The sequence below is a fragment of the Sorex araneus genome, chromosome 2 (genome assembly GCF_027595985.1).
Source record: "Sorex araneus isolate mSorAra2 chromosome 2, mSorAra2.pri, whole genome shotgun sequence".
Lineage (NCBI taxonomy): Eukaryota > Metazoa > Chordata > Mammalia > Eulipotyphla > Soricidae > Sorex > Sorex araneus.
In genome coordinates, this window is record NC_073303.1 from 136129928 (window position 1) to 136145314 (window position 15387).

The window sequence follows — 15387 nt, forward strand, 5'->3', positions numbered from 1 at the left end:
GACAGCTGGGAAGCGGCACCTGACTGAACAGCCAGCCAGAGGAGAAAGGACCCTGGGTCACCTCAGCCTCCGACACCCTCAACCCCCCCACCCACTGAGCCTCTATATCCCTTCTCTGGGATCCACCATTTCCCATGTGGAACATGGTCTTTAGCAGTTCAGAATGCGGGGAATTCACAGCCGGAAGTCGATCAGATCCAGGAAGGCGGCTCAGAGCAATCCTGCACCTGCTTTGCATGTGGGTGACCTAGTTGCAGTCCCCGGCACCACATGGGCCCTGAGCATATGCTGGGAGGAGTCCTGAGCACTGTCAGTGGGATAAAAAATAAAAACAAACAGAATGAGCCATGGTTCCTAGAGGTTGGAGGCCAATGGGCCAAAGGCACAGAGTTTATTAGGCACAGTTTTAGTTTTGTACAGTTTCAGTTTTACAAGATGCAAAGAATTTTGGAAACAGGTGAGTAACAACATGAATATACCTACTGCTAGAGGTGGTAATTTTTATGTTGTGTATATTTTACTATGCTCATCAGTATATTCTGAACTGTGACCTTAAAAAGACATGGATTTGACTCTATCTCTGTCCTTGTGTACCCTGAAGGAAGTCATGTGACTAGGAACCGGAGAGGTCATTCGGGGGCAAGGAGCTAACATTACATGCAGCTGACCTGGGTTCAATCCCTAGCAACTACACTGGATACCACCTGTGACTCCTGAGCACAGAGTCAAAAGTAAGTCCTGAGTACCACAGAGTGTGGCCTCAAAACAAAATAAAACTAAACAGAAAAGAAGTCACCTATCATATTTTCCCCTTCTGTAAAATGGGGACAATCATGGTAATTTCCTCATGAAGAGATAGATAGATAAATATAAATATAGATAGGATAAGATTATATATGCCAAATATCTAGCCCTTCATTAAACTTGAGGTACTTATCTCTATTTTTGCTACTGCCTTCTTTATGATGTCTTATAATTACCTATAGCATCCATATGCTCTAATACCCATACTGTGTGCATGTGTGTGAGACATACACACACACACACACACACACACACACACACACACACACCCCTCTTGAGAACACACTGCACCCGGTTTACCTTGTTTATCTTTGTCCATCCTCAAAGTGCTCAGACCAGTACCTAACACTCAGTAGGAGCTCATTAAATGTTTGAAATGAACTTTAGCAAGATGTTTTGACAGTATCAAAAAAGGAGAACCCTCCTAAAATTAATTTGGATAAACAGGCTGATCAAGTCATTTTAAGACCAATATAGAATTCTCACAAAATGGGAATGGCAATGTACTTCCAAAACCAGGGACACAGGAGGGAAGCGTGGAGGCATCTGTCATTTGGGGTGTCTGTTTCTAGGGTAGGCCTGCAAGAATGAGGTTGGTCATTGAATAATAATTAGTAATTCATTATTGGACATTGATTGGACATTTATCATAGACTCATTTGCAGGGCCTCACTGACATTTCATTAAGGAAACGGCACATTAAAAAGCCCAGTTCTGAAACATAAGCACGAAAGTTTGTGAGTCTGTAACTGTAACTGTACCTCATACTGTGATGAACTGTATAATGAACTGTAACTGTTATTCGTTTAAAATTTTTTTAAAAACTAAAAAAGATTTTTTTAATTAAAAAAAATTTTTTAAAAAGCCCAGTTCTCAAGGCAGAGCCTTCCTGCTTGTCTTTTCTGGCTCTGACTCTTATCTGCCTCTGATAACTCACCTATCTGTCATGGATTTAGCTCTGGGGCTCCTTTGAACCTTTGGTCCCTCAGATCCAACCCCGGAATTCAGTTAGAACACCTGCCCTCCTCACGTGATTGGATCCCTCCACCTCCTACAGACCACTTTAATCTTTTTTATGCTTTTTGTGTCACATCCAGAAATGCACAGGGGTTACTCCTGGCTCTGCACTCAGGAATTACCCGTGGTGATGCTCAGGGGACCATATGGGATGCTAGGAATCGAACATGAGTCAGCCACCATGCAAAGCAAACGCCCTACCTGCTGTGCTATTGCTCCAGCCCGCCCCCCCCCCCAATTTAATCTTGAGGGTGCTGTGTTCCTCTGGCTTCACACACTCTCCTGGAGAAGTCAGGTACCAGACCCTCAGAACAAGCCCTGGGAAATGAATCCCCTTGTACCATAACCTGTGTGGAACTGCGGTTTCCTGTCTACACCCATGCTCTTGAACCTTCTAGAGAGAGGAGATTCTCCAGGCCCAGTCAATCTTCAGATGACTGACATCATAACTATACCCCAGAGGGAGCCCCTAAACCAAAATCACCAGTCAAGCTGCTCCCCAAGGCCTAACCTTCAGAAATCTCAAAAAAACAAATGCTACTTTTGCTCTTAAGGCCCTAATTTCAGGTGGAATCCTACACAATGGCTATACTTCTGGATTCCGGGAACCGCCAACAAACCTTTCTGTGTGTTCTTTTCTGGTTTTAGTCAGCCAGGGTCAGTCACTGGCTTACCATCAAGTGCCCAGCCGGTCCCCCTTTTAACTCTCTCTCCTCCTGAGTACCCCCTGCCCAGTGTGCCTTACACCCCTCACCCTGTTCCAGAGCAGAAACCAGTCAGGCAGAGCCAGCTATGTCCTTTCCTGCTCAGGTGGCCTGTCCAGAGGCACCCCCAGTTCCGAGGGCCCCACAGTCCCTAGAAGCTAAGAGCAGGTGCCGATAGCTGAGGCGTTTCATTGCCAAGCCCCTTCCCAAAAGCCTTCCTAGGTCTCCTACACCTTGGTCTCCTCAACATATGGTGCAGTTCCAGAAAAGAACAAGCAGAAAGTCTCATTAGTGGCTCCCGGAATCCAGAAGTACAGCCATGGTGTAGGATTCCGCCTGAAATTAGGGGATTACAGCAAAAGTAGCATTTGTTTTCCTGAGGTTTCTGTGGGTTCGGCCTTGGGGAGCAGCTTGACTGGTGATTTTGGTATGGGGGCTCGGCTCCCTCTGGGGTGCAGTTATGATGTCAGTCCTCTGAAGGTTGACTCTGAAGGGGCCTGGAGGATCAGATCTCCTTTCTCTAGAAGGTTTGAGAGCATGGGTGTAGACAAGAAACCTTTACCCTCTGCTGCTTTGCCAGAGTTCTGGCTTTTCCCCTGCTGGTTAAATTGCCTCCTCCCAGGCGCCCAGCGCTGCCCTGTTCTGAGCTGCCTGCAGTTCCCAGGCCCGGGCGCCCTGCAGCCCCTTCTGCAAACAGCCCTATCTGTGCCTCAGCACTGCTAGGGCGGCAGTCTCTGCTTCCCCGTCGCCCTGGGTAGGAGCCTCTGCCTGTGCTGCATCTGTGCTCTTGGGGAGCTGCCCCAGCCTCTCCCAGCTAAGGGAACCCCCACCCCAGCTCTGTCCCTGAATACCACACCCACACTTCTCTCTCTGCAGTTCCTCTAAGTCTATCACTGATACCGCAGCTCTGTCTTCTCTCCTGCCTTCCCTCCTTCTTCCAAAGTGACCATCCTGCCCCTCAGAAGCCAGGCTCAATTTTCCAGTTGCCTTGGAACATGCTTCACTCCCCTCCTTTGCTGAATCCCGTGAGTCCATTCACACAGTCTCCACCCCATACACCCAGTTCCCTTGCTCTGACCTCCCTTCCTCTCCCTGCCAACAGTCTGCTAACTAATCTCGCCTCCCTGCAGCCTCTGAGCCATACTCTTAAGGCATCGTCTCCATCCTGTTTACTACTTCGCTTACAAACCTCCCATTATCTTCAGCAGCAGAGTTCCTCCCTGTGTGCATTATTTATGATGCTTTGCATGCAGCCTCGAGAAGCCGACATATGTCAGTTTACGCTGCAAGGGCGGGGGGGTGGGGGGGTGATGGCATGGCTCTGCGGAGGTCTCAAAGGATGCCAGGGCAGCAGTGCAGCCAAACTCCACACCTGGAATGTTCTCAGGACTCCCCAGCTCTGTCAATTCCCACCCTGCGCTCTCTGCTTTTCCATCCCTGTCCCCCCGGGCTCCCACCCCCACAGACCCCAGCGTTCTTTGGCCCTCTTGGAAATTAGTGCCCCCCCGGACCCAAGGCCTATTTTTACCCCCGCACTCAGAGACCGCCCCAAGAGGACCAGGCTTTCGGTCCTGTGTGCAATGGGGAAAGTGCCCGCTGCAGATGATGGAAACCCAGCCTAAGTACCTCGGACAAGAGCTTGATTTATGGGCCCTGACAAACAAGCCTGGAGCAGGGCAGGCTTCTGCTGGGCCCCTGGACAGGGGGTCACAGGGCCTGGATGTCGTTAATCTCCCCATCCCTCATCTCTGCCTGTGAGTGTCCCTAACGTGGCCGCTCCTCCCACAAGCGAAAAGGCTCTGGAGCGCCTGATAAATCTTGCTGTCTGGAAAGGCCTGCTCTCCTCTGCTAATTCCAATTATGAAAAATCATTAATGTGCAGCCTAATAGATGAAATAAACTCAGCTCCGGGCATGCCTCATTCTGGGTCAGGTGGGTAGGGACCAGATGAGGGTGCAAGGGCCAGAGAGACAGCATGGCCTGCACACTGCAGGATCCTGGCTCAATCCCAGTCTGGAATATGATTCCTCAAACACTGCCAGAAGTGATCTCAGAGCACTGAGCCAAGAGTAAACCCTGAACATCGCTGGGTATGGCCCCCAGACCTAAATTGATTAATTAATAATAAATTTAGAGGGGTTGGGGTATGGCTTAGAGGTAGAGCACCTGTCTTGCATATATGAGACCTTGAGTGTGATCCCTGGCACCACCCCTATGTCACCTGGCACACCAACCACATAGCTGACTCCCAGGGAGCAGAGAAAACAAATATGCAATGCCCCCACCCTTGGCACCACTACAATGAAGGGAAGAGGGAAAATACTAGACTGAGAGGGTCTGGGATGTGGCAGCGTGGCAAGAACACAGACTTTGCTCGTATGCAGCACTCATCACCTACGTGTGAGACTTGGGGTTCAGTTCCTGGCATCCCCCCACATTGCCAAGTGTGGTTCCCAACAAGTATGTGTGCTAGCACCACAACTCAAGTGTTTGTGTGTCACAGTCAAGTGTGTGCACCCCACCACAGCAGCGATGAGGAGAGGAAAGGGGAAGGGAACATCTAGTGTAGACTACTCTCTGGTAGTCTGCCAGCAGGTGCGGCTGCCACCTGTTCCTTATGTCACCCCCCCACCTTAGAATGACATTTTCCATCTTTTATTTCTATTTCAGAGGGGGGCACACCTGGCCATGTTCAAGGCTTACTCCTGGCTCTGCTCAGGGATCACTCCTGGTGATGCTCAGGGAACCGTATGTGGTTCTGAGGATCAAACCAGGGTGAGCCCCAGGCAAGGCAAGTGAGTAGCCCCTATACTGTCTCTCTGGGCCTAGGTGTACCCTGTAAGTAAGGACACCAGTCAGAGTGGTCAACCTCACCAGAGACGGCTCAGGGTATCCACTACTGGCCTGTGGTAGTTTCTAAAGAAGGCCACAGTCATGGATATGGGGTAGGATTCTAATGTTATTTGGGGTTCTGGGTAAGGAGGAGAGATGGCCAGACCAATAGCCCCTGTCCCGCCATTCCTAACTCTCTCTCCCCCCTCTTTGATTATGGTTTTGGGGGCAACCCAGTAGTGCTCAGGGGTTTCTCCTGGCTCTGGGCTCAGGGATACTATGTGTCCTACACTATGTTCTGTGGATGGTATGTGTTGCCGGAGATTGATCCCTGGCCAGCCACATGCATGGCCAGCACCTTACCCCAGAGCCATCTCCCTGGTGCTGAACTAAGGAATCTCAGCAGCCAGCCTGCTGGGGGCAGTTTGCTCACCTCCTCTAGCATAGTGGTGCCTGTGGGCATGGGGTGGAAGGTCACACCACACCAGAGAACTGCTGGAGAGTGTGGTGGAGAGTGTGGGCATAGCTCAGAGGAATAATGGCCAGAGGAGCTGTTGGCAGAACAAGCATCTCTGAACTGACTGCTCCAGTGTACCTGCTTGGCACTGGTCACTCAGCAGGAGACTCCACTGATGAACAAAGTACTACAGCAAGGGAGGCCAGCCTCCACGAAAGTACCAGGGGCAGAGGCACTGCCACAGATAAGAAATAAAAAACCCTCGGAGAGGATGGGGACACTCCCCAGTGGGAGGATTCACAGCTGAGTGACTCTCAGGGAGTGTTTGGATGAGTCGGGAAGGTGTTAGGAGAGACAGAGGGATGGTACAGTGGTGAGGGCGCTTGCCTTGCATGTGGCTGACCCAGGTTCGATCCCTGGCACTCTATGTCTTCCAGAACCCTGCCAGGAGGGTTGAATACAGATGGGTGTACCCCCCACGCATACAAAAGAAAGAAAGAAAGAAAGAAAGAAAGAAAGAAAGAAAGAAAGAAAGAAAGAAAGAAAGAAAGAAAGAAAGAAAGAAAGAAAGAAAGAAAGAAGGAAAGAAGAAAAAAGAAAGAAAAATGAGGGGAAGTGGGAAAGACAGCGCCAGAGAATTGTGAAACAATAGCCTGCCCACCTCTTCCCTGCCCCCTACATCCCCCACTGGCCTGCTGACTGACTCAACAGTGGGAAGAGGCCACAAGAAAGTCTTGCGGGTCCCTGCACACCCCACATGTGTCAACAAGTCAGCTCCTGCTGACTTCACACCCACTCAAAGCCTCCCCATGGCTACTGGGTCCCAGGGACTCCCTTGGCCATCATCATAACACCAGGACCAGGCGGGGTGACCATGCAGGCATCTGGACATCTCCAGGAAGAATGGAAAGCTGATAGGAAACATGCCAGCTTTGCCAGGGACTCGATTGGGTACCTTTTTTTCCTTTTTGGGATAATGGCTGGTAGCTGGCAGTATGTGGTGGGGGCAGGGGTGCTGTGGAGCATGGAGCATCCAGGGCAGGGACAGGGAAGGAGAATGAAGCACTTAGCCGGCTCCGGAAGGCAGCACCAGAGCCCAGGGGACCCTGTGCTAGCTCGCTCTCAATTTAATGTTTACTGGAGCATAACCTGCGCACAATAACGTGCATGTGTGTTAAGTGTGGCTTGAGAGATTTATTTTCATTCTTTACATAACACCCCCTCTCCTGCCTGATCCAAGCGCCCCGGAAATCCCCCTGCCTAAGGACCCCAGCTTCTGTGGGAAGCCTGCTCCTGCTGAAGATGGCTGACCCCTCATAGACAATCTGTGTCCTTGGAAAGCGGGACGTCAGGGAGATGCAGCATCACACTGCCCAGCCAGCCTGGGGCCACCCCCAGCTCTCAGTGTGTTGGATGGTAGGACCTAGAATCTCCATTGGTGACACCAATCAGCAGGGGCTGAGGAGACTAGGCACAGGACCCCCGATTTCATTCCTACACCGATGGTCTCCTACAGTACTCCTCCCAGTACTCCCAGTGTGCCCCCCAAGACACACACACACAAAGTGAAACAGGCCGGAGAGACAGTGCAGGGATGAAGGTACTCACTGCATGCTGTTGATCCTGGTTCACTTCCTGACACCAACTCCCGTCTCCTGAGCACCACCAGCAGTGATCCCTGAGCACAGCCCAGAACAGCACCCGAGCACTGCTGGGTAAGGCTCCCCTGCCAAAAAATAACGGCAAAGAAGAGTCATTAATGGTTAGTCTCCTTTTTATTTTTTATTTTATTTTATTTTATTTTATTTTTGCTTTTTGGGTCACACCCAGCGATGAACAGGAGTTACTCCTGGCTCTGCACTTGGGAATTACTCCTGGCAGTGCTTGAGGGACCATATCGGATGCTGAGAATCAAACCCGGGTTGGCCGCGTACAAGGCAAATGCCCTACCCACTGTGCTATCGCTCCAGCCCCTAGTCTCTTTTTTTAACAGTCATGATAGGACCAGAGAGATCGTACAGCATGGAGGGTGCTCGCCTGGTGTGTCAGGGTTGATCCCTGTAGGCACGTACAGCCCCTAGAGCCTCACAGAGCACAGGTGTCCCCCGAGCACAGAGCCAGGAGTGGGTCCTGAGCAGCGCTCAGTGCCCAGAATGAAACAAAACTAAACATTTCAGTGGTAAATTAATTATTAGCAAATAAGTAATTTATTAAAATGGATATTCTATATTTATAGATCAAGCGCATATCATTACAATTAATAAATGAATTTTTTAAGAGGACTGCTATTAGCCACCCCCACGTTTGACAGTGTCCATTCCATTTACTTTGATGCATGTTTAGGCTGTTTTGTTTTTCTTTTGTTCCTGCAGCCTTGGGTGTGGGAGGGAGCCATCTGTGACCATGGGGTCAGTCCTGGCCGAGCTCAGAGGACTGGGAGGTGCTGGGACTGGGGGGCAGCTCTGCACTCGGGGGTGCTGAAGCCCTCTGAGCATCTGCCCAATCCATAAGGCGGAGTTGTAGGCTGCCTCTGGACACAGGCTGTGGGGCACATGGAGGAAAGGAAGACCACCGAGGCACAGCAGATTGGGGCGTGGAGGGGAGAGCTGCAGGAGTGCAGGTGCACACCAGGTTCCAGATGGCCTGTAGCGGGTTCTCTCAGGAGTGTGGCATTTCATGGAGCTGAGGGGGACTGAAGCATTGCCCTCCTCCTCCCTCCCTCCAGGCCCCAACCCCAGTGGCCAGCCTGGTGTGGTGGGCAAAAAGGTGGGTCATAACTTGAGGGGTGCTCCAATGAGCCAGCCAGTTCCTCCTCACCCCAATGTTTGGGGGAGCCACACCCTGGGGTCCCTCCAACATCTACTCACAACTCCACTGTATAAGGGCGGGGCCATGGCAAATGGGAATCAGTGTTTCTGGAACATGGAAATTTTGCTCTTCTGGGATTTTTTTGTTGTTGTTATTCCCCGCCCCCCCCCCCCCCCTGGGCTGGAAAGATAGCATAGTGGGTAGGGTGTTTGCCTTGCGCGAGGTCGACCTGAGTTCGATTCCTCCGCCCCTCTCAGAGAGCCAGGCAAGCTACTGAGAATATCCTACCCGCACGGCAGAGCCTGGCAAGCTACCCGTGGCATATTCAAAATGCCAAAAACAGTAGCAAGTCTCACAATGGAGACATTACTGGTCGAGCAAATCGATGAGCTATGGGATGACAGTGACATTTCCCCCTATATTTAAACACCAACAATTTGCCAGGTTGTTCATGATGTATTTGTTGCAGGTGTTCAATATTCCAACCCCAATCCCACCACCAGTATGACATTCCCTCTATCATTGTCCCCATTTTACCCAACTACCCACCAATTCTGTCTCCTTAGCAGGCACAAAATAGTTTATTTTATACTGCTTGTTACAACTAAATGGCTAATGCAAGTATCAAAACATACTTCAGTAAAAGAAAATTTGTAACAATCGTTAAGTCTCACCATGGGAACATTAAGTCCTTGTCTGAGGTTTACTAAACTGTTGTTGCTAGTTGAGCCTTCTGTGTTAATATTTTTGTTTTTTGAGCTTCGTTGGCTTCTCTGTTACTTTTCTATCTAATTCAATGTTCCCTGCTGGAATACTTTATAGCATTGTAGAGTTTAGAGATGTTCAGAAACTCCAGAATATTTAACTGGGCAATGAGCTTACAGGCAGTGATTGGAGTGTGTGTGTGTGTGTGGCTTCCAGGGCTTCTGGATATATAGAGGGATGGGGGGAGGCTGCCCACTCCTGCTCTGAGGAGACCCCAGAGTTCTCAGCCTAGAGGCTGGTGTGCCTAAGGTTTTGGGCAGTTTGCATCTTTGAAGCTCGGTGGAGGAGCCCAGCTGTTGGCATGGCAGCTGCTATTGGGGTGTGAGTGAGGCTATCCAGGCTTCAGCAGGGTGGGGAGTCAGCCCACCCTCTCCCAAGGGCACCCAGAGTTTTCAACTAGAGGACCCATGTGTCTCTGAATTCTTGCTGCTAATTGACCTCTTCTGAGATTTAATCATGAGCCTGTAAAGCTGTGCCAGTAAATGAGCTTCCCTGGTAGCGGCTGTGGATGGGATATATTCAGATATGTGCAATTGTTCAAGAGATGGGTGAAGGCTGCAGCGGGGCCCTGGACTCAAGCCACTGCTCACCAGTCCATACACTCCTGCTAAACAAGAAAAATACTGACCCGCCTGTGCTCAAGAGAAAGTGCTAATGCCTTTTAGAACTGTAACAGTTCTAAGAGAAATATATGAGATTCTTCTCACTATTGTTTATCTTCCCTGTCTTCTCCATATTAAAATTAACTTGGGGGCTGGAGCAATAGAACAATGGGTTGGGCATTTGTCTTGTGAGTGGCTCACCCAGGTTTGACCCCTGGCACTCCAAATGGTCCCTGAACCCCACCAGGAGTTATCCCTGAGTGCAGAGCCAGGAGTAAGTACTGCACATTGCCAGATGTTGCCCCAAAACAGTAAGGAAGGAAGGAAGGAAGGAAGGAAGGAAGGAAGGAAGGAAGGAAGGAAGGAAGGAAGGAAGGAAGGAAGGAAGGAAGGAAGGAAGGAAGATAAACTTGAGATTAGGGATACAGTTCAATTTTCAGCAGAGAGAGAAAGAGAGAGAGAGAATGGGGTGGTAAGAAGGAAACTGGGGACACTGGTGGTGGGAAATGTACACTCGTGAAGAAATAGGTGTTGGAACATTGTATGGCTGAAACCTAAGCATGAGCAACTTTGTAACTGTATCTCATGATGATTGAATAAAAAAATTACTTTAAAAAATGCCCAGCATCACCCGGCCCTGAGTATCACTGGGTGCAGCCCAAAGGCCCCGAGGACTACTGTCAAGAACTACCAGGGCGGCCCAGGTAATCCCTGGCTCCGGGATCCAAACAGCATGGCATCCTTGGGGGGTTCTGCAGGAGGGATCCCAGAACGCCTGATTACCTCTGGAATTGAAATAAATAAATAAATAAATGAATCAATAAAGTTGAGAGGCTGCAAAGTACCCTCAAAGGGCTTTGCATGTGGCAGCCCAGGTTCTGTTCCCTGCACCACGTGGCCCTCTCAGCATGACCAGGAGCAATGGCCGAGTCCCAAGCTCAGCCTGGCTACCGTATGCAGATGTCTACTGTGCTCAGAGCCATCTCCCTGGCCGTGTGTCGCATCTTTAGGATGCCTCTGATACACATGCAGGTGAAGCCGCATGCAGTGTTTCTTCATGTCCCTCAGTCAGACACTTTTGTGCCTGGAGTTTCTTTATCCATCATCTTCTGGGGGAAGGGGATATCATGGGCGGTTTAAAGGGCGACTCCTAACACGGGGCTCAGGGGTCCCTCCCAGCAGTGCTTAGGGGATGAAAAGGTGCTGGGAATTGAACCCAGGCCTCCCACATACAAAGCATGTGACAATTCCTTTGAACCGTCTCCCTGGCTCCTTCATGATCTTGAAGAGTATTACATTTCAGCACAAATAAACTCTTCCCTGGCCTGGCTGCTCACCAGTGAATGTACCTTGAGGTGTCCCCTGGTCTCTTTACACAGAGCTGGGAGATAAGAATGGTGTGATCAGGGGGCTGGAGAGATAGCACAGTGAGTAGGGTGTTTGCCTTGCATACGGCCCACCAGGGTTGGAGCCCTGCCATACTATGTGTCTCCCGAGCACTGCCGGAAATAGTTCCTGAGCGCAGGGCCAGGAGTAACCCCTGAGCATCACAGGAAGTACCACACACATACAACACACACACACACACACACACACACACACACACTCAGAACCGGAAAGGATGGTGTGACCAGCCTGGGGGGGGGTTGGTCCTTCCTCTCTTCCTTTCTTCCTACCTGGAAGGAGGAATCTCCCCATCAGCTCAGAGTACACCTGCATCCATGCGGCACGGCTCTTAGTTTGTTCCTTGCTGTGTTTTTATTTGGTCACCTTCTTGACCCTTATTCAAAATTGTTTATGTAAATTGGTAAGAGGCTTTTTGCAGACAATTTGGCAATTTGCATCAAGAACTGTAAAATTGCTCAGAATCATTGACCTAATTATTCCATGGTTGAAAGCTTCCTGAGAGAAATCACATGGATACAAGGAGGAAAGCTCTACACATTAGATGTTCGTTGCAGCATTATTTATATTAATGATAAAGTGGAGAAACCTATATGGCCTATGGTACAGGGAATGGGTAAATAAGCTGTCAGACACTGATATTAAGTCATTGTTAACATTATGGCAATGAGCACAGAGCAGAAACATGGACAAATGCATAGGCCATAAAGTTAAATAGAAACAGGATCCAACAGTGTGGGGGTAGCTAATCATAACAGCACACACAGGGAATTAAGTGCAAGAGAAAATATTAGAATGAAGAAGAACAAAATGTGTTAGGATGATGGAACTAATTCTTTACCGTACTTTCCAAGTTTTTCAAATAGGATTACACGACTCCTTCAGCGGGAATAAACTATAAGGAAACCGTCTTGTGCATTTTTCACTCATGTGAGTGCTCTGGGGAACCGCTGGGTGCTTCTCCCCACGCGGAGTCCTGCAAATCCTGGATGGGAAGCCAGAAGAGCTGGCATCTGGCCCCCGTTTCACAATCTGACCTTAGTGAGCCTCAGAGACCTCATTTGTGAAAAGAAAAATGATCTCAGGAGCAGGGCCGTGCTCAGCCCGTTCTGGTCCTAAAAGCCCCACATGCATCGCAAGCATGGCAGTGGAGATGGTGCTCAGGAGCCCAGGTGAGCTTCCCTTCAAGGCTGGGATGACGAGGCAGAAGCATGTCCCTCTGGGGGCAGACTGCAGCCGCTCCTTCTGTCTACACTCAGAATCCTGCAACCCCTCCCCATCCTGGATTTAAATCCTGAAAAGCATGATTAATAGAGCACACGCCTTTGATCAATATTTGGCCATTTCTCCGCATCTCTTGCACGCAGTCCTGATGTAAGTGCCCGTGGGAGCAGCCAAACCGGAAGCCCAGCCCCACCCCCAGCCCGACTTTCATCTGGATAAAGTGATTTTCCTCAACAAGCAGGGGACAGGCAGTCATAAATCAGTGACAAGGCAGCTCCTTGGGGTCTGAGCAGCAAGTGATGGCTCTCTTCCATGAGGTGGATGTGCCCGCCCCGGGCTACAGAATCACAGGGAGAAAAGCCTGGGATTGCTCAAAGCAGAATCGTTCTGATGGAAACAGAAATTGAAACCCCAGGATTTAAAGAGAGCAATAAAGGTGATGACTAGAAGTGTGAAGCCCAGGATAGGCAAGACACCCCACCTGTCTGGCAGAGCTGTTGGGATCAGGGCATTTTCCAGTTGACTGAAGTTTAACTATTGAAGTGCCAGGACTTGACCTGTAACCCCATTCAGATGCTCCCGGCTCTTTGAGGGTCCCGCTGTCTATGGGATACAATTTAGCTTCTTCGAATAACCCATGAGAACAGAACCAAGAGTCACTATACATTTATTTGAGGGATTATTTGTGAAATGTTTTTTGATTCCCACCGGGCGCTAAGTACCATGAGTTTTGGGGGCTGTGTACCCCCATCTCTAGAGTAGGTACTGAGAACATAATTGTTGCAGAGTGCAACACACCCCGTTGTATATATAATGTGTCGAATGATGACAAAATGCTGGTTGGAGGTGTCAGAAAATGATTTTTGCTGAGCAAGGCAAACATGGAGAGATTGATGGGTCTCTAATGGAATCCACGCCCTGGGGATGGACTGTAGCCAGGCTGCCGTCTTGGGGGAAACCAAGGGAAAGTCTCTTCTCTCTGCTTCTCTCTGCATTCCTCCTTTTCCTCTCTCATGCTGCCTATCATTTCCCTTCTGCAGAGCTTGGCTCCTCTCACCTTTCATGCCGCTTGGTCCTCACTCTCAGGACACTAGCCCTTCTTTCTCGCATTTTTTTTTTAAATTGAATCACCATCAAATAGACCATCAGAAAGCTATTTATGATAGGGTTTCAGTCATACACGATTCCTCCACCCATTTCTCTACCAGTGTATATTTCCCACCACCAATGTCTCCAGTTTTCCTTCCTCCCGCCCCAGCCCGTCTGTCTCCCTGGCAGGCACCTTTCTTCTCTCTCTCCTTTCATGCATTATGAGTTGCCACTGAGTGGCAGCTTTGGGGTGTGGATGTATTGCCAGGGATTCTGGAAGTACAAGGAGGTGGGGAGGGTAGCCCATCCCAACCTCAAGAGAGCCTGGAGATTTCAGTTACAAAACCCACATACTCAAATTTTCAGCAGATTAATATCTTAATGAGGTCTGTCCCAAGACAGTGGAGACCGGCTGGGGGCATGGCAACAATTTTGGATTGTGGGAGCAAGCGGCTGCTGTTTGGGTGGGTGCTGGCAAGCCCAGCCCCCTGTGATGGACCCCTTTGTGCAGCCTTGTGTGGGTCTGAGATTAACTGCAGTTTCTGATTTCTTTGAGATTTATTTGTGTCTTTGAAGCAAGGCTGATAAATGAGCTTGTATAGCTGAGCCGGAGGTGGTTTGTGGCAGTTTCTCCCATATACCAAACTTTTGGCCATTTAATTTCTCAGGGAAACTTGGTCCTGAATTGTGGGGGTCTGGCCAGAGGCACAGTGGCAATTCTGAGGCATCAGGAAGCCTGCAGACACTATCAGGCTGCTGATGCACTTGCCCCACAGGTCCAGGTTGACCTGCTGGCAGCTCTGTACCTCTTGGGCCCCAGTGTGATAGTAGTAGCAGACATGGCAGGGCCAGAACTGAGTGCAGGGCTGCTACAGGAGGCAGCTTGGGCACTCTGGGTGGGCTGCAGTCACCAGCTAGCTGAACCTGACCAAGGGGCACACGCCCCCTCTCCAGACAGTTGGTGCTCAGGGCGGTTGGGGCTCAGAGAGGTTTTCTTCCATAATATGCTGTAGATGGTGCAGGCTGGTCCAGGGAAGAAATGGCAACGGGGTGCCCAGCTGGTGGTGGGGTCCCATGGTGAAGACCCAGGATGCCTCCTCAGCCCCGGGGCCTTAACACTCGCTCTGCAGTAGAGCTGGGCCTGAAGAGCTTATCTGGACCGGTCCTCACGCAGCCCACTCCGGCCAGCTCTCTGCACGGGCAAGCGGCTGGTTTGGCTTAATGGCGGTCTCCCTGAGCCAGAGTATCCAAGGGGCACCTACGTTTACTCGTGCAGAGATTCTGTGCCCCCATGGGAAGTTGAGAGCGCTGTGAGCTGCCGTCTCTTTGGCGCTTGCTTCTTCCTTTCTCGATTTTGAGTCGTCAGTCTTCAGGGAAGAGTCCCAGAGTCAACTTGCACTGGGCTCTTAGCTTCTCTTTCTAGAGCCAAGTGAAGGTTGTAGTCTGCCTGCTCTTGGGGGCAATGTACTGATATTGCCCTTCCATAAAATTAATTAGCAAAACTAAAGTCGGAGCTGCCTTCTCCCCGGTGAGTCTGACCTCCAGAAGAGCCTTTTTTCCTTCACTGTGGCCCCCAGTGTCTTGAATTGCTTGGCAGGGTTTGGGAGACATGTCAGTTATTTCTGCATCTCTAGCCCCTGAGCTAGGCGAAGAGCCACTGCATTTCTTCCTGCAGACTGTT